We start from the raw sequence: 27,627 nt of genomic DNA on the forward strand, positions 1-27,627 counted from the left end.
GACTGGATCCCTTCTGAACGGGTCGGCCCCGGGAACATTATCCGGGGTAATGGAGGCAGTAATATTGTTGTTAGAGCTTATTGGAATGTAGGTGGATTTTGATACACTTTTTGTGATATTTTAGGGTTATGTTCCCCGCGTAAGATTATCTTTATGTTTTCACATATCTTCCAAAAGTGTTTTATTTGTAGGCGCAATTCGGTTTGTCCTTTCTGTGGGGATAAAATTATAGGTTTTTATTATTTCTTGGTTTTTTGCAGGGCGTGACGTTAACGCACGATGCGGGAACGTCGGACGATAGTGGGCGAGCTTCTGAAAGACTGACCGGTAGTTCAGTGGCGCCCCGAGATCCTGACAGCTCCAGAGATCGACTTAGTGACGTAAGTGCATTCTTCATCCTTTGCTTGGCTCTGAGTCTCCTTAGTTATTTTTCTAATGAAGCCTCAATTATAAGTGGTAATTCATGAAAAAAATACTTCTTTATTTTGAATTCTACTTCAATATATATCGGTGTCGTTAGAAAATATTAGTATATAATTACCCACCGACTTCTTAACTCCATCCTGACGAACAGACGTATACGTCTCTGTACCGGCAAAATTAGGAAGTCTGTAGGTACTTTTATATTCATATTAACAAAAATTAAAATGTTTGACCACAAAGTTAATTCTTGAAATAAAATAAAATTATATCTTTATTTTTTTAAACGTAGTCTCAGTATTGGTCAATATGTAAAACTAGAATCAATGAATATTTTTTTTCAATTACATTTGCAAAAAAAACATATGTGTTCTTTCCACAGGGATTTTTTAAGGTGGATTAATTAATTTTTTAATTTTTATAGTCATTTTAATTTTTCTTAAATGTGCTTTCAATGTTTTTATTATTTTATGTTGCATGACCATTCATGTTTAATTTAGTAATATTAATATTTTAAATACATTTGTTTAGTGCTATGTATTCAAAAATATCCTCGTTCCATTATGCTTGTTTTATTTCGGACTTACTCTAATGAACGCGCCCGCGAGTAATTATTTCCTAATTAAATTCATCGCAATGTTCACAATTGAATTTTCTAATTCCGAATAAAATATGACACTAACTCTTATCCATTTTTTTCTATTGGAAATTAAATAAATGATTTTCCTCTCGGTTAAGTGTCATTTTGACGATTAACTTTTCAGTTAATTTCTCCGACCGTCCCGTGAATGAACCCCTATTACTCGTATTATGATCCCCGCTTATCACGATTCTTTGTGCCAACTAAATCCGACGGGGAACATTGTCGCCCTTCGATTGAGCAATCAACAGCCCCGTGGAAAGTTCATTAGTCATTTTATTTGTTTTTGTTTCCTCATTCCCGCTTTTACGTTTTCACTTTATGTTTGGACGAAAGTCGTTTTTATTGTCGTGTTTAACTGTTACCTATATGTGTTTTGTTTTCTGTTTTTATGCCCGCAGGCGAGTAGCCGCTGTAGCTCCGGTAAAGGCTATATCGTAAGTATCATTTTTATTCACATTATGTTTTATTTATTTTTCGTCCCCCTCTTCTCTTGCATTATTTTATTATCATACAATGTGATGTTTTTTCATGACCGTGCGTATGTTTTTATGCCCTCAAAATGTATTGTACGATTTTTCTGCACGTATATTTTCTTTATTGTTTTCCTGTATCTGTCAGCACAAAAGTTATGAGGTTTTCTTTTTACCATATCGTTCAGAGATTTTCTCACGGGAAATAAATATTGTATCATCAAAATATACTAAATTATTTCGATTATTTAGTTTCTGTAATTTATGTAGAAACTTTCTGAACACATCTACACCCAAATCTAACTAAGCGGTAACTTTTTTTTGTGTTTAACCTTACGACTTAACTCAATATAAAATTACTTTTGTGTTTTTTTTCTATAGTAACTAATACATTGTTGGAACATCATATTACAAGCTTTCATTTTGTTTTCCTGTAAAAAGTTTATTACCTGCTGCTTTATTCGTTATGGATGTAGATTTATAGTATTGTTAAATATTTTTATCAGCATTTTCACCATGTAATCTGTTTTAAAGTTTACAAGCGATACAAAAACGATGAAACAATTATTTCATTGAGGATTTTATTTTTCAAAGATCGCCTAGACGTGCGGATAGTAGAAAAAATTGAGTTAAGTCTTTCGACGACCTTAGATGCGCAGTAAGTCTGATTCGGTTCAACTGTGATATGCCTTACATATTCTGTAAATTTTAAATTGTTTTGCAATATGTCATTTTAAAGACGCCAAATCGATATAGGCAGAAAAATTACCCGAACGTAAGACTTGACTCAATTTTACTCTACCTCTTGAAGATTAGATCTCATCTAATTCAGACGATCTTGCATGAAGTCTCAGGTTCGATTCCTCCCGAAAAATATTATTTAAAAGGCTGATCAAAATTTATCATGCTCACAAGCAATAATCACTACAAGCAGTAGAAAAATTCAGAGCCCCACGTACCTCTAGGTGCGAACCAGATAGAGAAAAATTAAGATTTTTAAATCTGTCGATTTTCTGATATAGTTATTTTTTAAATAAGAATTTGCCTGTATTTTAAAAATATTTAGTTTTTTAAAACCGGCGTAAATTAATAATTTTTTTTGTACTTTCAGTGTGATAGTGAAGACGACGACGATAAGGTAAGAACATTTATTTCTTCTCGTCATGTTCCGGTTGGATTCCGGTATTTTATTAGTCGGGTTCCTCATAGAAAGGAGGAATGTCCGGTCGCCCCGACCGATCCCGTGTCCCGCATCGGACGTCCGTTATCTGACTAAACTGCTGAATTATATTCTGTATTGTATCCTTAGTTCCTCACCCCGCCCCCGCCCTGTCCTTTCGGCCGTACTTTACAGCCGACACGGGCCGTGTGATTGCTTATTTATACGGACGGTGATATTTGCCCCCTTTCTGTCGTATTTAAATTTATACGACAGTATATTTGGAGGCCTCCAACTTTTACCAGATCTTTTTTATCGCCGTTTTTATGAACATCAATTTTCATTCAATATGGCCTCCATAATTTTATCAGCTTTCGCATTGAATATAAACTGAATATATTGGTTACTTTGTTGATGTTTCCACGTCATGTACATAATCATATTGTAATTATTAAATTCTTAATTGTGATTAATTTTCATAATTTTACGATAAAATTATTTAAAGTCTTTTTATAATGTTTCAGTAATTTTTCCTCGCATTTCGGTCCCGGGTTCGTTTTCTGGCAAATTCGTTATGAAATAATTTTAAATCAAATGTCTAATTAAGTTATCCATGGTTTCCTCGCTCTACTATCTGCAGCGTAAGACCGCTTTCATGTAAAAAAAATATGCATATCGAGCAGAAAAAAGTGTACTACTGCAGTGCCTTTTCCACCATTGTGGAGTGTTTTTTAAGGTACGTGATAGTGCCTTTTCTTGTACGCGATATAATACTTTTCAAATGGTAATTTCCAAATTACTACCAAGGTATTAAAATAACGCCAACGCGAAAGTCAATTTATTCCACGTAAAAATCCGTGTGAAAGAAAGCGAATGTAAAATTGAGATTTATCGTACAATTAAAACTTGCTTTCAGGGTGGAAATTTACTTCGCACCTCATTAAAAAAAATCTCTCTTTCGTTCGAGGTAACGGTCCATCTTCCTTTTCACTTGTAGCCCCCCCCCCCCATTCATACATAATTAGGCGGACCCCGACACACCTCCCTCCCATCCTTTTTCTAAATGAACGTTCTCAAATTACCATTAGCGCGGGCCAAAACTTTTTATGAAAGAATTATTACATCTTTTTGTTGGTGTTATTTTCTCTTCACTCGGTAATTTAATTTCAAATAATCTCCACGGGCGCGCCTCCTCTTTTTGCCTTCTCGCTCTGTCCCTCTTGTGCTCGTTATATCACGGCATTCCTCTCACTCACCCCGCAGCGCTTTGTACACTCTTTGTAAAAGTTTTTATACGCTTTTAATGATACACTGAACCTCGCCATTTGTAGCCGTGTTGAAGATTTCATTTGCTCGGACATATTTAATTATATTGCTCTCGACAGTTTGCGATGTTTGTGTTCAATTATGTCATCTTGTTTTGCCATTTAAAGGATCTTAAATGTTTTACATTTAAAGGATCTTTGTTGTTTTTGTCAAATTAAAATAACGTGTCGTAATATCTAACTGTTGCCTACATTATCGTGTATGCAAATTCATGTTGTTTTTTCAGTATTTTTTCTTAAAACATATAGATATATGAATATATATTGGAAGATTTCAAGTATATATATATATATATATTTTAAATAGTCCCTCTATTTGATCTTCTATTATTTTATGCCGCGCAACATATTAACGGTTTCTTAAATATTTAGCTTTTTACCTTATAATCATAACTGGTGTTTACCACGACAACCTTTTTAGTATATAAATCCGTCGCCCCATTAAGCATATCTACCTACTGCCTGCTAACCATCTACCCATCTACCCATCTACCCACAAAGCTCAAGCCGTAAACATTGTCGAATTAATAATACCGCTTTCCGAATCGGGGGAATTTAGTCAGAGAATGCTTTACGTTTTTTGAGTTGCTGGCTCCTTTATTTAACTCGTTTCCGTTCTTGTCGGAGTGTTTTTACGCTGCTATTTCGCGATTAACTCCATTCCCGAGAGATAAATGTTGATGGAACGCAATTTCGTTCTCCCATCAAAATTCAATATCAGTGACATTGAAATATTAATTGTTTCGTGCTATGTAATAAGTATTTTTTTTACAACTGAAGTATTGCTTGGATTTTACGCGCTGTGGGAAGATTCGTAAATCATTAACACACCATTATTTTTTTAATGCATCTAACTTTGTATCTATGAATGTACATCTACAATTGTATGGTCAGCTTAATACCTATCAGGCACCGTACACTAATATCAGCGGAAATTAGAGTTTTGTGGACTGTATAGAAATTGTTTACTCGCTTTTAAGTTCTTCCGATTGTTTCTTTTATGAAGAACTTTTTTGCTATTGCACGAATACCGGTTTCGTGTATATTGATGATGAAATATTTATTTTAGGCTGTTAATATAACACTAATTCCACTTTGTCCGGAGTATGCAGATGCGGGATATGATAAGGATTTATAAGAGAAACAATAAAATGTGACTAGCTCACAGGACGGTAGAACAAGAATTTTTAATATGAAGGATGTGGTAGGAACGGGATATTTACAGTCTTATGAGTCGCCAGTATAAAAAATATAAATATTTAAAATAAAAAAAATAATTAAAAAATATAATAATAATAATAATATATAAAAAAATAAAAACAGTAGATACTAAACAACAATATTTACGTTTATAGTATTATTTCATCTCATTTTTCATTTCATTTGTTTTTTTTTTAAACTAGTTTAATTTGGAAGTGCGTTTTTTTAAACATGCAGATATATTTTTTTAAAACAACATATCATTCAAATTTAAGGCTTAACGTACATTTACTTAAATAATATTTTATAATAACCTTTAACATATTCAGTTACTACTGTAATGTAGATTCGCGTAAGTTTGTACTATTAATTTCAACTAATTGGATAAAATGTTTACTTGATAAAAGTTTCGCGTCATCTCAGTGGGAAAGTCTGACTTAATATTTATCCGACTAGCGCATGGCGTTCCGCTTTACCGGCCCGAGAGTTTATACTACCTATGAAGGGCTAAGTTAAAGAGGTTGTTAGTCTTACATTCACTGCCGTGGTATGAATAAAGCGTTATAGTCTAAATGTGAATATCTAAATTCAAAATAAAAAAAATATATATATATGGACCCCTGTATTTCTCGGAAAAAATCGTTTTTGTTTGTCTTGGAAATGGGATGTTCGACAACTGATTTTGGTTTATTACCTTTATGATTCCAATCACCATTGTTGCAAAGTTCAAGAACAATGGCGCGTGATAACTACTTTTAACTACAGTGTGGATATCTGTTAAGGATATTCCATCTTTCCTGCATTCTGCTTCAAGATTATGGCGTTGTAAACTGAAAAGTGGGCACTGAAATAACAGATGTTCGATACTCTCTGAAGAAATATCATCGCATGGACAATAGTCATCAATCCTTAATTTAAACATATATAGATAACTTCTCATAGCTCTATGTCCGATAAAAATTTGGGTCGTTTCGAAAGTACTTTGGTGATGATGACGGAAGTTTGCTGCATCATATGAAAGTCTAAGCATTTACATGGCTGTCATGCCCCGTCATCGGCTGGTTTAAGTGGTCACTTTTAGATCTAAATAGCTCTAGGGAGGAAATCCAGCCAGTCTGCAAACATTTTGACATACTAAAAACAGTGTGTTATGTGAATATTTTGTGTATTACCGCGTAAAAGGATTATATTGTATTTCATTATGTAAGGGTTATCATGGTTCATCGTGTAATGTAGACTAATCATAGTTCCGCAAATAAACTCTCGCCCCGGCGTGTCGTTAGTTGCTATCATCACCGCCGATGTCGAGTCGGTCGGGGGATAATCTCCGCCGGAAAGGTACCGCTTGAGCCCCGCTTTGCGCGCATATACCGGTACTAATTCCCCCCCCGTTTCATCTAGAACTTTGGCTGAGCTTTCCGACGGTTTATTTACACTCCGTTATCCCTTCTACAAACCGAGTATCCACCTTGTCCGAGAACTTGGATCATTCTTGCGCTTACACCATTTTCCATATCTCTCTAAAAATTAAAAAAAGGTTTTTGCTAGTGAAACTCGTTTTCTTCCGGAATTAGTTTATTCATCACTGTCAGAGCCCTGATGAATTTCCGTATTTTGAGTACTTACTCAAATTAATAAACGATGTAACATATAAAGCGTAATAAATATTAGCGAAGACGGGTCTTGTAATGAATATTTGTTATCTTGATTAAACTTGTAGGATCACAATACGCCGACCACGAAGCTATTAATTGAATGAGAGCTCGGAAGTTTACCACCTCGCGGGGAGTGGGAATTGTTGTAACCCGCTCAGTTTTACTCCTCACTGAAATCTCTCTGGCTCACAAAAGTACACACGGATCTCTCCCCCATATCTCTTTTACTTACTCTCTTGATATTTCATTCCACGCTCGTTTTGTTCGCCGTCCTCTTTCACCTAGGCATCCTTACTTTGCAAAACTTAATTGCTCCCGTGGGAGATCAAAGTTATATTGTTTAACGAAAGAATGGAGATGAAAGAAGTCTCTTTTCTCCTATTCCTTGTAAACCGGGTCTCTCTGTTCCCCGAATTCTCCAACACGTGCAACAAATACTTCGGTCATGGATATGACCCTTTTTTATCTGCTCTTTATTTTATGGTGTTTTCAATTATTTCCTTTTGTCCGTTGCAACAAATGTTTTCTTAATCAGTTCTTTGAATATTTCATTTTCAACCTTATTTTTTTATGGAATAATCATCTAAGACTCTATTTTTACAGGCTTGTCGGAGATGGCAAATGTACGGAAGGAAGTTATAAAAAATACACAATAACACCTAGTTTAATTGAGAAAAAATCTCCTGATTTTTTTTCTTGTAACTGGCGGGAATCGAACCCGCGACGTCAATTTTACAAATTCATCGGTTGCATTATGTGATAACGTTACACTGTGTTTACATTCACCCTTAGCCTATAGGTAGTTGAATTCCATATTCTCAACAGTTTCATCTCTGTTGATCTCTTATTGATATCGATTCCGTAAGAGAAAAATACACAATTATGACTACGAAAATTCGGGCATACCCAAAATATTGTTAATAATTTATTCGTTTATTTACTCCTAGTTTATCTCTGTGTCAGTAATTTGCAGTAGCACCTACTAACATAAGAAACATATCGTCGGTGATACTGCAATACCGCGTAACGTTTAATTACTCCTAGTTTATCTCCGTGTCAGTAATTTGCAGTAGCGCCTACTAACATAAGAAACATATCGTCGGTGATACTGCAATACCGCGTAACGTTTAATTACTCCTAGTTTATCTCCGTGTCAGTAATTTCCAGTAGCGCCTACTAACAAAAGAAACATATCGTCGGTGATACTGCAATACCGCGTAACGTTTAATTACTCCTAGTTTATCTCCGTGTCAGTAATTTGCAGTAGCGCCTACTAACATAAGAAACATATCGTCGGTGATACTGCAATACCGCGTAACGTATTTTTTTAACAAAAACAATTAACTGTTCGTTATTCGGACTAAGAGCCGTTAATTTTATTGCTATCTTTTCATTATAAATAATGATAGTTTTTAATAATACTCCAGCGGTATTTTCGGTTAGTTAATATCGTAAGAAATATATTAACAGAACGCTTTTAAAGTTCCCCTACCAATTTTTTTTTGTTATTATTTTTTTTTTAAAGAAGAGAAATATCTGTATTCTGATTATTTACTCAAATATTTGAATTTTCAGACCATTTCCTAAATGTTGTAAATAACTTGTGCTGGAAAAATGGAAATCGAGTAGTTGTAGAGTGGAATTTGTACCTCGGACCTTTGGTCGTGAGTCCACAATACTACCATGGGGCATGGGACCACTACTCGGTTCAGAAATTAATAGATAGTTACGCGGTATTGCAGTATCACAGTATCACCGACAATATCTTGATTGTTTTGTTGATTTATTATTTTTTATTTAAAAACCTCTTTGAAACAATTATTGTAAAATTGTGTTTTTTATTTTGTAAAACCCTTTTAAAAATAAACAAAAGTCTACAAATGCGAAGTCAGTATTGAAATCTTTTGCTATAAAGATTTTCATTAAATACATATTGTTTCGGTCAAATGTTTCGATACCAAAAACCGAATACCGTCAAAATGTTTCGATACCATAATACAAAGCTTTTTCCCTGATTCGTTTTAAGTCGATATCACTTTTATCGCCCTCTCGGATCGGATTGCAAACTATACTTTAGCGAGTGGCACTTCTTTATCTTTTCGTCACATTAAACGAGATTCGCCTTACTTATTCGCAAGGTGATACGAGACCGAAATCAGCGGTAGCAGTTTAAATTCAGACTACCAAGAAACATCGGTTCTCCATTTAGGTTTATGCCCCGACCTGAATCGTAATGTCGCCTTTATGCGGCCCGGATCCGTGGCTTCTCTTTTGATTCCTATTACGTGGCTTATCCCGGCCACGATTTCCATCTTGCCGTATTTTAAAGTGGCTCCACCAAAGGGATTGAATAAATTGCGATAACATTTTGGCTGAACATCATCTCGCCTTTTTGTATTATCGGGATCAGTTATCGCGTTAGGTAAGCGAGGTAATTTCTATGTTAATATGAAACATCCACAATGTTTTTACTTTTAATTTCGAAAAGCGGATATTTTATCAAATTTTATTTTTAAATGTGTCACCCTTTATTTCATTCAGCATTTTTTCCGACGTATGCTAGATCAATAAAGCAAAAAAACCGATTGTACGGAATAATAGTCCTCGGCTCCTCTTTCCACAGCCCTTTAGTTTGGTGACACGCCGCGCTCTAGCTATAAAGTCGATTCTGAGCATCTCATCGGATGGTGACAAACTCTCGCTTATTAGCCATGAAAAGGCGCCATTCCTTCATTTACGACTGTCTTCCCTAACGTGGCTGCAAAAATGGAACGAATTTTTAACGCTGAAATATATTATGTCGGAAGGCTTTTCCGTAGATTCTCTGGTGAATTTTCCCCCGGGCTGTAATACAGTGTTGCGGTAATGTTTTCTCTCTGCTTTATGCGATGAGTTTTATAAGGTTTCCCACAAAGGGCGCTTTCCACTCGTCACCGAAGTACTCTCCCGACGTTCGACATATTACCGCGTTATAAAATTACTTTACTGAATATCGGTAAACAGATTACGCGCACCAAAGTTGGCGTAATGTCGTACTGTCGTGTGTCGTAACGTTTATTGTAAGGTTCCAATTGCTTTTAACATAATAGTTACCCCTTGGTTTTCCTACTTCCTGCATTGATAACACATATTTAGTTCTGCTATAACTTGTATGCCCTTTTTTTTGTTTAGAAATGTTTTCTTGCATTTAAAATCTACAACTTAAGCAGAAATTAAATAATCAATTCGATTACTTCATTTCTCTGTGCTGCGTAGTTGTTTTTTTTTTCTTCCTTAAGTAGCCCTCTTGTTGTAATGGTTAAGATGCTTTCCTCACACACTTGAGGGTTCCGGATTCGATTCCTGGTGAGATAACAAAAAAATAATAGTGATTTTTCTCAAGTAATTAAAATTCACCACCGTAATTGGGCCCCCTGACCTTGTGTGCGTATTATTTTTTTTATGCATAAAAATATGCTGTTCCTCAAATCAACTTATATAGTCCGTAGCGTTTTTAGATGGGCCGCTAATTTCGTGCTATTTGTATACACGATTTGTAAACTCCTTATTTCCGTTTTCTCTGGAAATAATTTTTTTTTTCAATTCGGTGACTTTTCTTCATTTTTAACTGTAGAGTTAGCCCTTATGCTTCACATCACATATTCTTCGCAAAGTAAAACAATAAATATTTCACGGTATGTTAAGATTGTAATGCGGCTCTTTCTCTTTTACATTCTTTGTACATATATTCAGTTTCATTGGGAAGCAGGATCGTAAAAGAGGTATCCGAGTTGTTATCTTTGATTTAGCAATCCCTGTCGTTTATCACCGGTTGATTCCACTTGACGGTTTCCTTTACGCCCGTCTAAGACCTCCGTTCATTATTTTGTATCTTTCTTGTACCTCCGTAGGCGAATTGTTAACATATGTACTTGTGTATTCGTTTATTGTATCCGGGACATCAATAAACATGATTCTTTTTTTAAAGCGAATTAGTTTAAGCAGACTGTTGACGTATTATTTTTTTTAGGTTCGTCATTTATTTTTTGTTTATTTTGTGTTGGTACACCGCATGTAACATTTAAACTATCTAGTCGTGTAATTTTATAGTCTTTTATCGGATAAACCATTATAGCTCGTTACTCTCCCCTTTAGTTACCGTTAAAATGTTTTTATGCGCTGTATTTTTGATATTATTAAATTCCGGCATAAAATGTTTTTGCGGTACAGCAAAATACTTACTAAACCTATTAAATACTTGGTACGTACATTTCTTTTAATACTAAATTAAGCATTTAACAAAAAAGTTAATTACAATAAATTAAAGATTACCGTTAAGGTACCGGTGCTGGGTGAGTTTAGGTGTGTTTTGAGTTTAAGTACATTGCTTCCTAACTCACTTTTAAATCGTCTCGCAATTTTTCTTGCTTCTTACACAATTTAGCCATCAACACCTTTTTAGCGGAGTAATGAAAACCTCGGCGTCACAGGTGCCGCGTAATTACCTTTAATGTGATTTATTTACACTACTTGTCGCTACGTGGCGGTGGCGGTGGTGCGCCGTATTCAGAGCACGCCGCAGCCTGGAAGCTCTTCGGCAATTTCTCCCTTCGTTTTCTCACGCCTCGTTACATGGCCACTCGACAAACCGACGCCGACGCCGACGCGCGTATATTCCTCGTGTACAGCACAATTAAAAACACCCTGAAAATAGATTCGGCTTACTCCGCACCGAAGGTATTTTACAAGAATGTCGGATTTATTTACTTGCAGATTTTGTTTATTGGATATACGCGCATTAGAATTTTTCGCGAGTTCGGCATGCTTTCGCAGATTTTACGTAAACGAATTTACTCTTGATTTTTCTACTCCGCTAGCATCCAAGCCTTCTTTCACACCCGAGTGTTTAGCTCTGTGGATAGCTCTCGTTTCGATGTAAAGGGGTTTTCTTTTGTCTGTTCCTATCGCGTCCGTCACCTTTCCGTGCTTGGCGTATGCAAACACGCACTGGTGCCGAAACATTTGTCACATCTCCTTGAATTAAAAATCTGTTTTTTTACGCCAAGTATTACGAAGGCTTTTGTGGAAATATATTACGCGCCATGTTTTTTTTCCCGTTGAAACATGTCGTAGCTACGTACTTCCAATCCTAAAGGATGTTTTAAAAAGCTTTCTACTAAAATTTGAGTAATGGTATTTTCATTGATGATTTATTCATTGATCATAATCAAGTTATTGCGGCAGGTAATGAAATAGGTATTTGATGTTTGGCTTTTGCAACGTTGAAAAAACTTTGAAACGTGATTTTGAAAAGCGATTATTGCACTGGACTAAATAACGGAATTATAATGTATACTTTAACACCGTAGATACATTAAATTGTAGTAAATCTACATTTATGTATTAATCCGTAAGGGTTTATAAATAATTTAAAATAAAAAAATAATGAGATGAGGTTAATTAAAAAAATCGGGAATAACGTTAAAAATAAATTTAATATTTAGAGCGGATTTTTACGATTCTAATTCTTTATTCATAATTTTTGGATTAAAAAAAAGATCTCATACAAAACAACTCTAAGTTGGCGCCAAGTCACTTTGACGTCACACGTCGGACCCGCCGACTTTGCTTCTAATAAACATATATTTTTTTAGTTGTCCCATAGTGCACAAAACGTCTATTTTTTGGGAAAATCAAAAAATATATAATTAAACCTTCGTAGAAAATTTATCCGACGTCGCACAAAAAAAATAATATTACCGTTAGTATATTTTTTTGTTTATTTGAATATAAAAATATTTTTTTAAAAGTGAAGAGACCCTGTTATGAACATTTAAAAAAAAAATCTGTTTCGCTATAATTTATTTGTGCATTATAATTTATTCCATTTATATCTATTAGTTCATTTAAATCAATCGGCCACACGTACACACCCCAACTCACCCTCAACCCCCCCACACTCACACATTATTGTTGTAAAATATTTTTATGCATGTTTTTATTTTTATAAATAATTATTTGCGTTCTTATGATTTACCTAAATATTTAAATGTTGGTGGCCATTTTCAACGAGTTGTAAATAACTCACTATTAGAAAATGGAAATCAAGAAAACTGAAATTGAACATGTTAAATACTTAGGACTAACAATAGACAGACAATTAACATGGACAATTCATATCAACAATTTGATTAGCAAAGTCGCGACATTATCGAGTCTTTTTTTAAAAATCAAAAATTTTAATCCAAAAACGGAAAAAATTCTAATGTATGAAGCCTATGTAAAAACTAAAATATGTTATACGCAACTATTATGGGGAGCAGGATATCAAAATGACATAAACAGACTACAAAGACAACAAAATAAAATATTAAAGTTAGTATATGACCTTCCCTATTTAACTGCAACTAGAGAACTTTTTAAACAAACTAAGCAATTAAATATAACTGAACTCTTTCAACTAGAATCATTAAAATTTATCCATAAATTAGCCACTAATGTAATTGTAGACGAAGAACTAAAACTAGTAAAAAATTGTAGTCAACATGGACATAATACGAGAATATCAGACAAATACCATATACAACTTTCTAAAACAAGACAAGGACAATCAAGACTAATGAACCAGGGACTGAAATTATACAATAAACTACCAGACAAAACTAAACAAAAGACTCAGACAAACTTTACAAAAGATGTAAAAAATATTATTTTGAACAACAGAGTATAAATGAAAAATATATATATTATTTTATGTAAAATGAATGTTATAATCCGTAAGGGTTTATAAATAAATTTTCAAATAAAAAAAAAAAAATAAAAAAAAAAAGTTGTGGTAGAGTGGGGTGCGATCTTCGGATCGTTGATCCATGAGTCCACGACACTAGCCACGGGACTACAACCCGATTCTTTTTTCGATTTCTATCTTTATTGGATTTTAAAAATGTTTTTTGGGTTACTTTATTGGCTTTATTTCATACATGCACATGTTTTATATAAATTGTATTGTTGCTGTTTTTCCTAACATTCCTAACAAGATTTCTGTAAAAAAAAATAACTGTCTGGTGTTACATTTTACACGATGGAAAGGAAAAAGTTATCAATCGATATTTACCAACTTTACAGAAGACGCAATTAAAGTTTTTTTTTAAATTATAAAGAATCATATTTTATTTTTTATTAAAATAATGTAGGAATCACGCCAAAATAATTCGTATTGATGAGATTTTTTTATTATTATAATTGAAATACAACAAAATGATTTTACCTAGCTATTCTGTAAAGTTGCTACATGTCGCTTGGTATTTTTTCCTTACCAGCGGCAGCGTCGATATCTATAAATGGAAATCTCAAAAATCAACCAATCTTTTTTTAATATTTTTTTATTCAATCTTTTAAATTTTTTTTTTTATTCAATCTTATTCATTAGAATTATGCAAGTCTATGAAGCTTAGTTTTAGAATAAATATTTGCAGGTTTTTTTGTTTGGCTGTGGGATAATAACGTACCTATATATTTCCAAGTTTAGAAAGAAGATAGATGTCACAAGCCGTACGTGGTGTATACTACGAATATGCAGCTCCCGTTTTGCATTCGGCTTCTCAGACGTCACATCTGTTGGTTCGCACCATTTTCCAGGGACAAGTGATCTCATGCGGCATTGTGTGCGTCGCGCTTTCCCACCGTCATACGGCGGCGGCTCATTGTGCTCGCTGGAAGATATATCCTAGGAAGGGGATCCCGACTGGGGGATGAGCAATAGAGCGACAAACGAAATGGAGTGCTTTTTATTTGGTTTGAAGCTCCATTTAAATAGTATTTTCGAAATTCGGCGAACATTTTCATATTTTCTTATTTTTATATATTTATTAAATGTAACTGCCCGAGTTGAACTATTTCCTTGTCTAGTAAAAATGATGTGTTAAGTCTGGAAATCGAATGTACAAAATAGATACGTAACTACGTGGAGTCTTTTTATATTAATAAAATAAAACTCTAATTTGATGTTATTAAATTTATATAAATACTATAATGGACATATACTTTTGTATCTTAATTTGATACAAGTATACACAGCTTTTGCTACCATTCGTGTTTGCAATATGGTCATGACGAAGAATGATAATATCCGACCAAGGGCCTCTGTATAAGTTGCCAAACTCACAGTGAAAGGGGGAGTGAAAGTAGTAGAGTTAAATTTAATTAAAATCGCGATTCATGGAATTAAAAAATTGAATGAATAACGCGTTTATTGACAAAAAACATTTATTTTTATACGAGCGAAACTGATAGGAAGACTCGCGGTTTTTAAATGGCTTTTCGAGTATGTGGAGGGAATACATTCACTGGATATGATTTTTAAATTAATAACAATGGATTAGGTATCCATTTATACTTCACGACGCGACGCGACGTTGAAATTAAACAAAACAAAAATGTTTTTTTCACAAAAATACCACCATTTCACTTAATATTATTTATAAAATATATTTTACCAATAGTCTAGTCATTATTTAAAAAAGGACCCTCTATCATGAATTAAAGATAAAGAATTTAAATAATTCCTTTCGATTTCCCTGAATGTAGTAACCCTACAATTCCTGTGTACACACTCCAGCTATTTCCCGTTTCCATATGCAGTACGGGGATTCTAGAAGATTCGACAGAAATCCAATTTTCTTAGAGGCTAACAGTGGCGGGCTGCGCGGCGGCTTATTGAATTGTAGTCACGCGGAGGGTTACTCGTTTAAGGCCTGTGCGACGTACATACCAACCACAATATTATGAGAAAGGAATGTAAATACGGCGACATTACACGTAAAATGCTATTTTTAAATCAGTTCCGGAAATTTATTTACTTTGTAATACGTTCGTGGAAAATTTCAATTGTAGTCAAAGTAAAAAAAAGTCAATCACTCGCGCTTGTGCTCTTTATTATCAAAAATAATTTAATTTTACTTTTCCGATTTCTTTGTAAAATTTTAAGAAGCTATTTTTATACTTAATCCTTATCCGCTCCCTGGGGTATAATTTTCTATACAATAAATTAGTATTATTTAAATTTTTTTCTACGAGCTGAACCCGGCAATGCTTTGCTATTGCTAGATTTGAGTATATATTCGGATATACATTCAATGAACAAAACCGAAAATTTATGGAATTGAGTTAAAGCTCATGTTAAACTTTACTTTTAATTAACCATATAAACATGTTCGGTGTTGTTAAATAAAATCGTCGACCTATTATTACACACGCGCCCTGAGAACTTAAAAATTATAACGTGATATATACGTGATTAGTAGGAAAAAACATCACAAAAAAAAAATGATTTCGTGGGTTAGTAAATTTACATCATATTCCTTTATTCCATACAGCGAGCCAGTTGCGCCTCTATCGGCCAAAATTATTACTACTGAATTACTTTTATTTATTTATTTATTTATTGTGGATAACTTATATAGCGCCATTTTCGTAATAAAATACCTCAAGGGCGCTTTACATGGTGATTCTATTGTTAAGTTAATTTAATTGAAGCTTTTAAATTTGTAATTTAATTAAAATAATTTATTTTGTTGTCACGTGCTACGGATTTATTCAAATGATTTAGAGAACAAGTGGGTTTTAAGTTTTTTCCGAAACATCACTTCACTTACACAGCCTCGCACCTCTGCTGGGAGAGCATTCCATGCCATAGGGCCTGCGACCGCAAATGCGCGCTCACCAAATTTAGTGCGCTGTTTGCGTAGAGGTATAATAACTTTTCCTCTCGCCGTAGACGTAGCTGATCTAAGCGTGAGACGCCTGTCAGCTAGTTCATCTGGAATGCATAGTTCCCTTAGATATTCCGGAGCCGAGTTGTGCAGTGACTTATACATAAGCCAACAGAGTTTGTATTCGACCCTTTGTGGAAAACGTAGCCAGTGTAGTTCCCGAGATTACTCTGCAGAAAAAAAAACATGAATACTATTACGTCTTTAAATCCCAAATTTTAGAATCATGTTTGGAAAATGATACTTGTGTTTACAGTAAAATCTTGCAGCTTTCCTTAATGCAATTTAGTCTTTCAACACTTCTTCATAAGGGCTATAATTCTTTAAAATAAATCTATTTGGCTTGAGACGGTCCAAAAGAGGTGACATTATACGCACTAGTTATGTGTGAGAAAGAGATAATGCATATATTTTGTATTTCTTAACACGGAAGTTACAAGTAATAATGCTTAATAAGTTTCGGTGGTTTTGTGAAATTTTGTTGTAAAATAAATAATATAACGAATTGATATTTTAATCCATAATAATAGCGTTTCAGTAAAAATCCTTTAGTGGGTTTTAAAAAACAAAGATTCGCTAAACGAAAAAAAAATATACATGATTTATCAAATGTTTTTGTGCAGACTGATGACAGTTGAATTATAGGTTATTCTTCAGTATCCATTTAAACTTTTTTAAATATGTTTGAGTTATGTTAAAAACGTTATTAGTGTTGAGAATAAATGTACATAAAGTATTATAAAATGTATAACTTAATGTCGTTTCGTGAATATTAATGTGATATTAAAATTCGTAGAATAAACGTTAGTTAGATTTTTTTTTAAAGTTTTGTTTGATAATATTTTTTTCAATTTTACCCAATTGTTTATATTGCTCAGAAAATTAGTAATGCACGTTCATTTAAAAAAATAAAATAGTACAAACATAAACGAAGTTGTCGTTAAGTATCGTGAGTTTGCAGTCACCAGTCAGTCAGCGCGTAAAACTGGATTTACGCGAACATTATGGTGTAGCACTAAAGCACCCTCTACAAACAGACGATGCATATTCGTGATTACCATTCCGACCCCAAGCTCGATTAGTGCGGTCCCTGTTAAATTATTGACACGATATTGCGGCTGTTGTACGGGCGGATGCCGCTTGATGTAATGAATCGGATATTGGCAGACAAACCGAAAAGTTGGATAATAGAATTGCGGTTTGAACAGCGTTTAACAAACCCCTTTGTTTTCGCAGTGTTGCGACTAACAATCGTTCTGCGTGCCTAGTTCCTACCCATTGCGTGGTTTTGTTTTTATTTCGAGCTAAAGAGATCATATTCTACAGCCTATTTTGTAAAACAAATAGTGGTTTAAAATACAAAATGATAATCGGTAAAAAAATAGGATTTCTAATATTTCACAAAACTTAGTAAAATTATTAATTTTATGGATTATTTTACTCGCTAACTTTATTTCAAATTACTTAAATAAATAACTGAGCTATTTTTAAAACATATGTTTGTTTATTAAAACTTTTATTAAAAAAACAATACATATAAATATATAGGTATGTGTACGAATACTTTGTATCATATAACTTTTTAATATGACTATCAGTTTTATACCATTGTAGAAACAAATAATAACCGTAATAATGTAGATAAAACCAATTACATTTTTAGTATTATTTGTAACGAAAAATATATACAGTGGTGCCTCACACAACGAACTTAATTCGTTCCAGGAGCAAGTTCGTTATGCGAAAAGTTCGTTATGTGAAACGCGTTTTCCCATAACAATACATGTTAAAAATAATAATTCGTTCTGTAGCATAAAATATGGTAAGATGACATAAAAAAAAGATAAATTTTTTGTTATTATTTTTATTTAGATACATCTAAAAACATAATGAAAAAAACACACATTTTTTAATTTTAAGAAATAATCGAATCTTGCACATCTTCATCCATTTTCCGCTTTTTGGCCGATGGTGCAGTGAAAAACCTGTCCAAAGTCGTTTGTTTCTCTCTTTTCTTCAACATCTGCCGGAAATAACGGACAAGAGTATCGGAGTACAGGTCGTTGATCCTGTTTGCTTCAGCGGAATCCGGATAGTGGGCATTGGTAAACTCCTGAACTGCTTTCCATTTGACCAGGATGTTCTTGATGTCAGCAGTTGGAATTGGTTGATTGTTTGATTGTTGCTCCTCGTTATCAGATGACGCTTCCCTTTGAGCATTGTCCTGTTGTTGGGCCAGAAGTGTTTGGAGCTCTTCAGTTGTCAGCTCTTCTTTGTGTTCCTCAATAAGCTCCTCTACATCCTCTTCAACGATTGCTGCGACACGTGCGTAAGTTAAGCGTACTGCTCAGTGACTAACGACTGCCTGCGCGGAAGGATGCAATAAATCGGCAGTGATCGTGTGAAGTGGGCGACTTCGTTGTGTGAAGCGAAGTTCGTTGTGTGAAGCGAAGTTCGTTGTATGAATCGTGAAATGAACGAAAAGGAAGTTCGTTGTGTGCAGCGTTCGCTGTGCGAGGCGTTCGTTGTGCGAGGCACCACTGTATATAAATATATATATCAGTATCTACAAAAATAAATATATGTAACGTAAAAACCCCCTCCTCTCGTCTATTAACAGGCGTCATTTCCCATCATGTTTGCATTGTTTTCTTAAAACTGTTTAATTTTGTTTCGCAGAAATAAATATACGGGATATTTATTACAAACGGGTGTTTAAAATCATGAAAATGTAATATGTTTCTCGATGTTTTTATGTCTACCTAAAACGTTGAAAAATGAAATTCAGTGACTTCATTATTTTTATTGCTGAAATCCCCGACCCTAGTGTAAATAACGCCGAGAAGTGTGACGTTTATTTTCCCACCCCGAACCCAGAAAGGTGTCCCTAATACGCTTTCGATTTGAATGCTAAAAGAATTCCTGCCTTTCAATGGACATGTTGACCCTTGTCGTTTTCGGAACGGTTGCCATCTAAGAGTTTGCCCCTTTTACGATGAATCGAGTGTTTACTTCTCATTGTGTCATTCACTTGTTTCTAAACTCAGCTTGTTTGTTTATTTTTGTTGCTTTTTATTTACACTTTTATTACATTGTAACTCCCATCTCAAATGAAAAATGCTGCTCAAATTCTTATTTTAACAATTCACGCATTAACTTGATTATCCCTGAGATTCATTCCGCAGTTTATATTTTTAAATAAAAAAAATCATATAAACGATAATTTGAAATAGCTGTGTAGATTTAAGATTGGATGTTGCTGGAAATAATATTTATTACATTTTTTAAATAGCTTTCTGGTTCAAAAGAGCGTTTTCCCTGGTCTCTTCAAAATGTATGGAGAGTGTATAATAAGGAAAAGCTCTTGACGGCTGGAAGGCTGGTTTCAGTATTGGAGGCAAAAAAAAATCAAACCTGCAATTTGCTGATGACGCAACACTAGTGGCAACTTGTGAGTCCAGAATGAAGGTACTTTTAGATCGTGAGAGGGAAAGTCTGGCATTCGGTCTAAGTATCAATCAAAGTAAGACCAAACTAATGGTGATTGATAGAGCCAATAAACAAAATAAACCATCGTGAAAAAGTACACGACTTTGTCTATTTGGACTCAATGACACAGGTGGTTGTGACAAAGAAATAAAAAAATGGATCGCAATGGCTAAAGGTGCAATAGGTAGACTCATCAGTAAATGAAAGGATCGAAGCATTACCAAAAATTCGAAGGTTTATCTTGTTTTAACTCTGATATTCTACATATTTCTTTACGGAGTAGAAACATGGACCTTGGTGCTGGAGAAGAAAGCTCCGGATTCCATGGACGGCTATGCGTTCTAACGTGCCCATACTGAATGAACTAATGATTGGGGATCGACTGTCAACTATACGTTACTGGTGAGTTCTATAGTATTTTGGACACATCGCCAGGAGAGAACTAGACCTCCTCAGTCATGAGGCCGAGGATGAAAAGAATAGAAGAGTTTTTTTGTTCTGTTAAATAGGAATAAAATATTCTATAAACATATAAAGAATATTTTTAAAATTCGCTTCTGATTCTCCAAATCCTAAACTTTATAATCCATTCCCGTCATTCCGTTTCCTGCCGAATATTGTATTAAATTATAGAGATCAATGCTTAATATGTTATATTTATAACGAGGCCGAATTGATATAATTAAATCATAAAATAATGTGCTTTTAATGTGTTCGCTTTGTGTAGTGTTATGGTTTATTGTCACGATCGTTTTGTTTATAATAGTCGCACGCGATAGCGGTGTTCTGTTTCAACAATAATTCCCATCTGTTCTGTATTCTCTCTTGACTGCATGTTTTGTTTAGATTTTATAACATTTGTTAACAATAATCTACCTCACTTTGTATCAATTAAATCAATGAACTCAGTTTAAATATCTCGTAAAGTGATGCAGTGAGTAAAAATACAATGCGCGATGATTTGAACGATAAATTAATATATCAAGTTTTTTTTATTTATCTTTACTAGTTATTTTATTATTAATATGTAATCTGTGTTTTACTGTGTATCTCCTTCATAACTAAAGATGTATATTTTGCAAACATGACTTAATTATTCGGTAAAAACTTTTTTAGGTTCTAGCTTGGAAATACCATTTTAAGTTGTTCTTTAAAAATCTTATATTTAACTTCTTTTTCGAAAGTTTTTTCCGCGTTTTGAAGACTATGCGTTAACAATATTTATAGTTTGTCCAAATTTTTGTAGACAAGGACTGGATTCAACTCCCTGGGGAGCTGTTTATATTAACATATTACAACAGAGATGAAGAACATTTAAGAGAAGGTAATATAGAAGTCAAGGCATCTACAGTGTGTAAAGTGGACACTTAAACCAGCCATTGACAGGTCAAGCCTTGTAGATGCCTTGACTTCTATATTACCTTCTCTTAAATGTTCTTCATCTCTATTGTACTATGCGTTAGGTATTTTTTAATAACGGTATAATGTTATAATTTGTGTTATCAGGTTGTTTGATTTTTATTATTTCTTCGGTTGAGGTGTTATTTTTGTCTATAATTATTTCACGAGAAGTTAATTAGAATAGGTAAAAAATGTAAATTGAAATATTTTGAATGTAGAAAGCATTATCTGAAAAACTTTCTCGATACTTCAACTACTTATTTCAAAATGATATGATTTTGATGCTGACATGTGTTATGAGCGCACTTTTTACTTCGCAAATAAATAAAAATAAAATATTACAGCTGTTTTTTAGTGATAAAAAAAACATTATAATTTTTTCGTTCCTACATCGTAGAGACAGCAAAAAGCAATTCGGTAAAATGGAGAAATTAATAAAATGTTTTAGGTGATGAAATACAATTTGTAATATTTTTGGCATCCCTTTTCATCTCCAATAAATCCGTCTCGGGTGAAACAACCGCTGCCGCCGCTTGTCAGAGCAAATACTCGAGTCTCGAGCTGAACATGTGTCAGCAGCTTTGGGATTTTTCCGAAGCGTCGTCGTGTTATAAGGATTACGCTCTTAGTCTTCCTAATGCCGGCTGAGCGCTCTACAGTTTTATTACTGCCTCCGTTTTCCTTTCATCTCGCTACAGACTGCCTCTCTTTTCACTCTTACAGAGTTTACCTACATATTTTAACGCCAGCGTTCTTTCAATTCAGGGGAATGGCATGATACCACTTTTCTTGCTTTTTCGCGCACTTTTTTCTTGATTATGCAACTATATTATAATACATTGAATCACAAAGTCAAAAGAAGTTATCCTATTCTGAGGAGACTTAACAATAACAAAAATAAATGTACGCTGATTTGATTTAATAAAAAAACACTTAACAAAATTTTCAATTCGGAATTGTTTGAGCTTAATCCTATCTTAAGATTAAGGCGTACTTCTTGCCTTTTGTGTACCTTTCTTGGTATATATTATACCCCTTTACTCTTTTGACTACCTTCCCCTAAACTTCTCCCACCCGCCTTTTAATCTGCCCGTTTTAATTACTGTGAACTCAACCTGCTCGCTGTCAATTACTCGTCCTCTCGGCTGAGCCCTTTATTTTGTCTTTATTTTGCATATCTCGTTAGTACCCAGTACCCAGTACCCAGATTCCCAGCTGAAACTTTTCACCCTCCGCCAAATGACTATAGTACAAGAATTTCAAGAAACATAAATGGCTGAATTACGCTCTTGTATTCATTAATTTTGTGTTAATATTATACCTGAATAAAATGTACAATATACTCTTATACCACTTAAAACTTAAAATACTAAGAATATTATTCTTCAGTTCAACGTGGAATACAGTACATCTCTTTTTTCTAGAACTGTGGTGAAATAAAAAAATATCCGTCTTATTGCCCTTTTTCAGAGAATATTGAAAGACCTCTCGAGCGAACATTTCCTCCAGTTTTTTTCCACCGTTTTTATTTCTATGGAACGATTATTCTTTTATTCTCCATTCCCCCGTTGGGGTTTTTCTTGTTAATTAAAACCTGCTATCTGATTTTTAACGTAAACCTCCAGAGAGAAAGGGATTTTTGTTAGCAATAAACGGTGGCTTTGTTATGTAAATATTATATCGGATAACTTTTAGAATTTTCTGCCTTGTTTTAATTTTGTTAGCGGGAAAACTCCCTCCCGCTTTGTTTGCACATTTACTCATCTTTGATCTCCTTAACGTATATGAATTTGGATTTTGCTATTCTGCTTGGAAAAAAAGAAATATAAATGCTACTCGAACGGCTACTTTTTTTATTGTTTGACCGACTTTCCTAATTTTATTCTGGATCTTTTTCTCTATTCAATCACACTTGAACGTAAATCAACTGCCAACATTCCGACGTTGGACTGAAGCTCATGTTCCCGTTTCTCACCCGTTCTGTTTGCACCAGAGAGTGAGGGTGGGTAATATCCAGTCGGTGATTTTATTACACCTTTCCTGATTTACGACCCTCCTTTCCTGACTGTCCCACTCGTCACGTGTCCCATCCCTCTTGTCCCGGTAGGAGGAACATACCCCCGGGTCCAGGCGACTTTACGGCACTTACTGCTGTATCACGTCCCGGTTCCCGGTATTCTGTCATTCCTAACATGTCGTATCTGATATTGATTACTTTATTCGTACCTCTCAAATTTTTATTTTTTCACCGCTCAGCATCCAGTTAGTATGTCTTGCAATGTTTCGTTTATCGTGTTGTTTCCAATCGTTGAACTATACAAAAAAAAACTTAAATATTTCAACACTATAACCGTCAGAATCCCAAATTAATCAAGAATAATGCGGTTCAAAATGTATATCTTATTGTTATTTATTAATTTATTGAAATAACTTATTAAACCCGATTTTACATTATATTTCTTAGCAGTTAAATAATGTCTAATGACAAATTCAACGTCCCTAAAAATACTTTAAATATCTAGCTTGTTTATGTTATATTTTACATACGCGTCATTTGTCAAATGAAATAATCCATATTTTTTTTCACAGTTGTCGGATATTCTCTCCCCATTTCTCGTTTATTTCGTTTCTTTCTTAAAATGCCGAAAAGTCATGCTATTTGAGTTTTCATCGCTGTGTAATTTACTTTTCATTGTGAGCTTTAACTCAGCCGAATCGACTCCGGCGAATATCCGTAAAAATATATTTTTATCCCTGTGTATTAAGATACTCGTATTACACATATTTCGACAATCCACCCACCGAATATTGCCAACATGTGTTTTGGGGATTTATGTTCATATATAAAGCCCTCCCACGTTTATAATAAAAACAACATATTTATATCAAAATTTATTGCAGTCGCAATTATGAGCGCAAATTATGAATGGTATAAATCGTTTTATTATGAATGCCGTAATAAATTACAAAAAGATTTACAAGGGGACAAATAAAGTTTAAAGAAGAAAATTGTCCAATAAATAAAAATGAATGTAGTGTAATTAATCAATAGATAAGCAATAATAGGAATCTAAATAGGGAAAGTGATTAATATTTTGAATACCAAAGAGATTTAGCAATTTTGAGCAATAACTCTTTTATAGCGGTTTTTATTTACTTTTTTTTGTGTTTATTATATTTAAAAATGATTGTCTGTATAAAAAATAATATTCATAATCTATGCACTCAAAACTCTCGTGTAAAATTAAGTAGGTACTCGCTATTTACTTTAACCTGCCAAATTGTAATACCTTAATATTAATGCTATAATTGTGATTATAAAATTGTTACGCATAAAATGCGTGAAGCCTTGTATATATATAAATATATAATTTGATTGTACAAAATAAGTATTTACTTTTTTTTTTTACCCGTTACCAAAATTACATGCATGCATAAAACAAGTCGTTTGAATTATTATTAGATGAGGAAATATTTTAACTCTTAAGTAGGGGGAAACAGACAGGTTTCTACAGAATGTTGAAACACGGGTAAAAATATGTCTCGGCTCATTAATAATCTCTCGAATATAGGAAACTTCATCGCATCTTTCCGATCTTCTCTCACTCGGGTTCCCTCTATAAGTCCCTCTCAGCCGATCTAGATGTTTGCCGCTCTCCCCTCGGTCCATTAAAATAATATGTTTACGTTATCTTTTCACTTTGAATTTCTCCGCGAAAGCCTTTCATAAATCAATTTCACCAAGGCGGAAAATTTATGCCCCGATTTATGTTTATGACGGAAAGTTAACGGTTGTTGTTCCACGTTTATTACGTAATACAAAATTGAGCTTTCAATGTTGGCTCAGAGGGATTTCAGATGGAATGAGAATTTTATTTCACAATGTATGAGACTTAATCTAAGGTATTTATTAAAACTCTATGATATTTTTAAAAATTATAAAATTTTGTTAATGGTCATGATTTCTCAGGTATCGTCAATTACCGACTGACTATAAGTAATATTTACTGTTAATGTTTTTTAATCACTTCGTCTAATAACTAATTAATATATTATTGATAATCATGGGGTAGTGTACTTAGTAATATCCAATAATGAATGCACTCATTTTAACATTATGTGATAGATGTAGAAACGTGAATTAATTGAACAATAACAATTTTTGTAGCAATCTTGTTTTCATATACCATATCATGACCAATATACGATGAAATTTGCGTACTTACGCAGTGCCCTGCGCACCATTGCGTGCAAATAAGGGGGTTAAAAGAAGAATACGGAGAAGAGGTAAAAATAAAAATGTTACCACGAGGCCGCTAGTACTCGTATCTTATCACTTCATAACCCAGGTCACTTTGACACTGACTGAATAGTTAAAAGGTCCACGGGGACAGCTAAACTTAAATTATGGAAATCTCGTCGCTCTTTCTTTCCTCATTCTGCCAGGGCTCCGCGCTGTTAACTTTTTATAAGGAACTGATCGCGGCTAGACGAGCGAAACATTTAAGTGATCGTAAAAACTAATCGCATTGCACTGTGTGTCAATCGCACAGTAATTATCGAACCGTACTGTTTTTTTTTTCTTTTACATTGTTTTATTTTATCATCATCATTCCTTTTCCGCATCTAATGGTGCATATGGAACTGCATTAGTACACCAATCGCAGTGTGTCTTGATCATTTTTGTTACACGAAGGTAAAATGATCAATTTTACGTTTCAGGTGCCAACCAATCCAGGGATTATGAAATATTCTAGTGAAAAACACCCCTTTAAATAAATATTTAATGTCAACCATGTCGGGAATCAAACCCTAGACCTCTTGCATGGTAGGCAAACGCGCTGACTACTACACCACGAGGCCGACACGTTTTATTTACGAATATTAAAAATAAAATTACGAAAATCATTATTATTTCCCTATTTGCACCCAGTGGTCTATAGGGCGCTGCATTTGTACACCAAATGCAGCGTATCTCGATTATTTGTTTCGCGAAGGTAAGGTGATCAGTATTACGCTTCAGGCGCCGCTCCAGGAACAGTGAAATATTGCAGTGTAGAGCCACAATTAAAATCATGTCTACGGTGTATTGGTTTGGAAGTAGATAAAATTGTGTCAATTATAAAATATGTTAGGGTAGGCAATTAATCCTTAAGGTAGCATTTAGCAGTTATACAATATTAAATGAACCGTTTCGCACTCTCCAGTCACGTTAATGCCAATTCTGAACAATTTATGTACAGATGCACGAAACTGCGATCGTTAATTCAGCAGCGAGTGAAAGCTTCTGATCAAAGTGAGATATTGTGCAGTTGGATCTATTAAATAAGCAAATTAGTCAGGCCCATATTCAGTGTTCTTTGTCGGAGCTGTCCAACTGCCCTCTGCGGTGTGGTAGAGTCACTAAATGCATTATCACGGCACTACTGTCGAATGCTTGCAGCCAGACCTAAACCAATAATAGTCCAACTGCGTTGAATCAATAACTACTATTACCGATTTTCGGCCTCGATATTGTTTGTGATGTCTAATTAATTATTTCTTCCAGTAATGAGTTCATGTCATAATGAATTGGTAAAATCAAATTCAATAATTTAGTCAATGCCTTAAAAATTACACATATCGGTGATTGAAGCTTTTCTACTTATTAAATATGTTATTATTATTTTTATTAATAAAAAGTCTGGTCACGTCCAGAGCAAGCAGAACCGAAGAACATGTATGACAAAATGTGTAAATGCGGAAGAAGCTAGGAATGTATCCCAGGATAGACGTGTATGGCGGTCCATTTTCTCCGCCTACCCCTACGGGGAAATGACGTGATGGGAGTAGTAGTAGTAGTAGTATTAGTAATTATTAAAACAACTCTTTTTTTTAAATTTATGTGATTTTTAACGATATTTTGAGTATGTTCGAATGTTTATAAACAAGGTTGGATTCCACCCACTAAAGAGTTCTAAAGATTGACATTTATTGCAGCAGAAAATAAAGACATGAAATGATTGTCATGTTATTAAAAGTTTAGATTAGTTCTTAAGATGTTATGAACTAACTTAATAAAGCATACTAAATAAGAGAAGAAAATATAGAAGTCTAGGCATGTTTGTGATACATTA

General features: G+C 34.0%; 1 protein-coding gene across 1 annotated transcript in view; it reads left to right on the top strand.

Annotated features, from left to right (window-relative positions):
• Positions 1 to 262: 262 nt before the first annotated feature.
• The window catches only part of LOC148277422 (uncharacterized), a gene marked incomplete at its 3' end in the record, with an annotated part of 226,641 nt that continues 199,276 nt past the window's right edge, over positions 263 to 27,627 (top strand). The window contains exons 1-3 of the mRNA XM_088232903.1: positions 263 to 380; positions 1,462 to 1,497; positions 2,645 to 2,671. The remainder of the gene's footprint in view (positions 381 to 1,461; positions 1,498 to 2,644; positions 2,672 to 27,627) is intronic.

Source organism: Micrasema longulum, unplaced genomic scaffold, assembly GCF_059751315.1.
Source record: "Micrasema longulum isolate JH-2025_06_02 unplaced genomic scaffold, ASM5975131v1 h1tg001036l, whole genome shotgun sequence".
Taxonomy (NCBI): Eukaryota; Metazoa; Arthropoda; class Insecta; order Trichoptera; family Brachycentridae; genus Micrasema; species Micrasema longulum.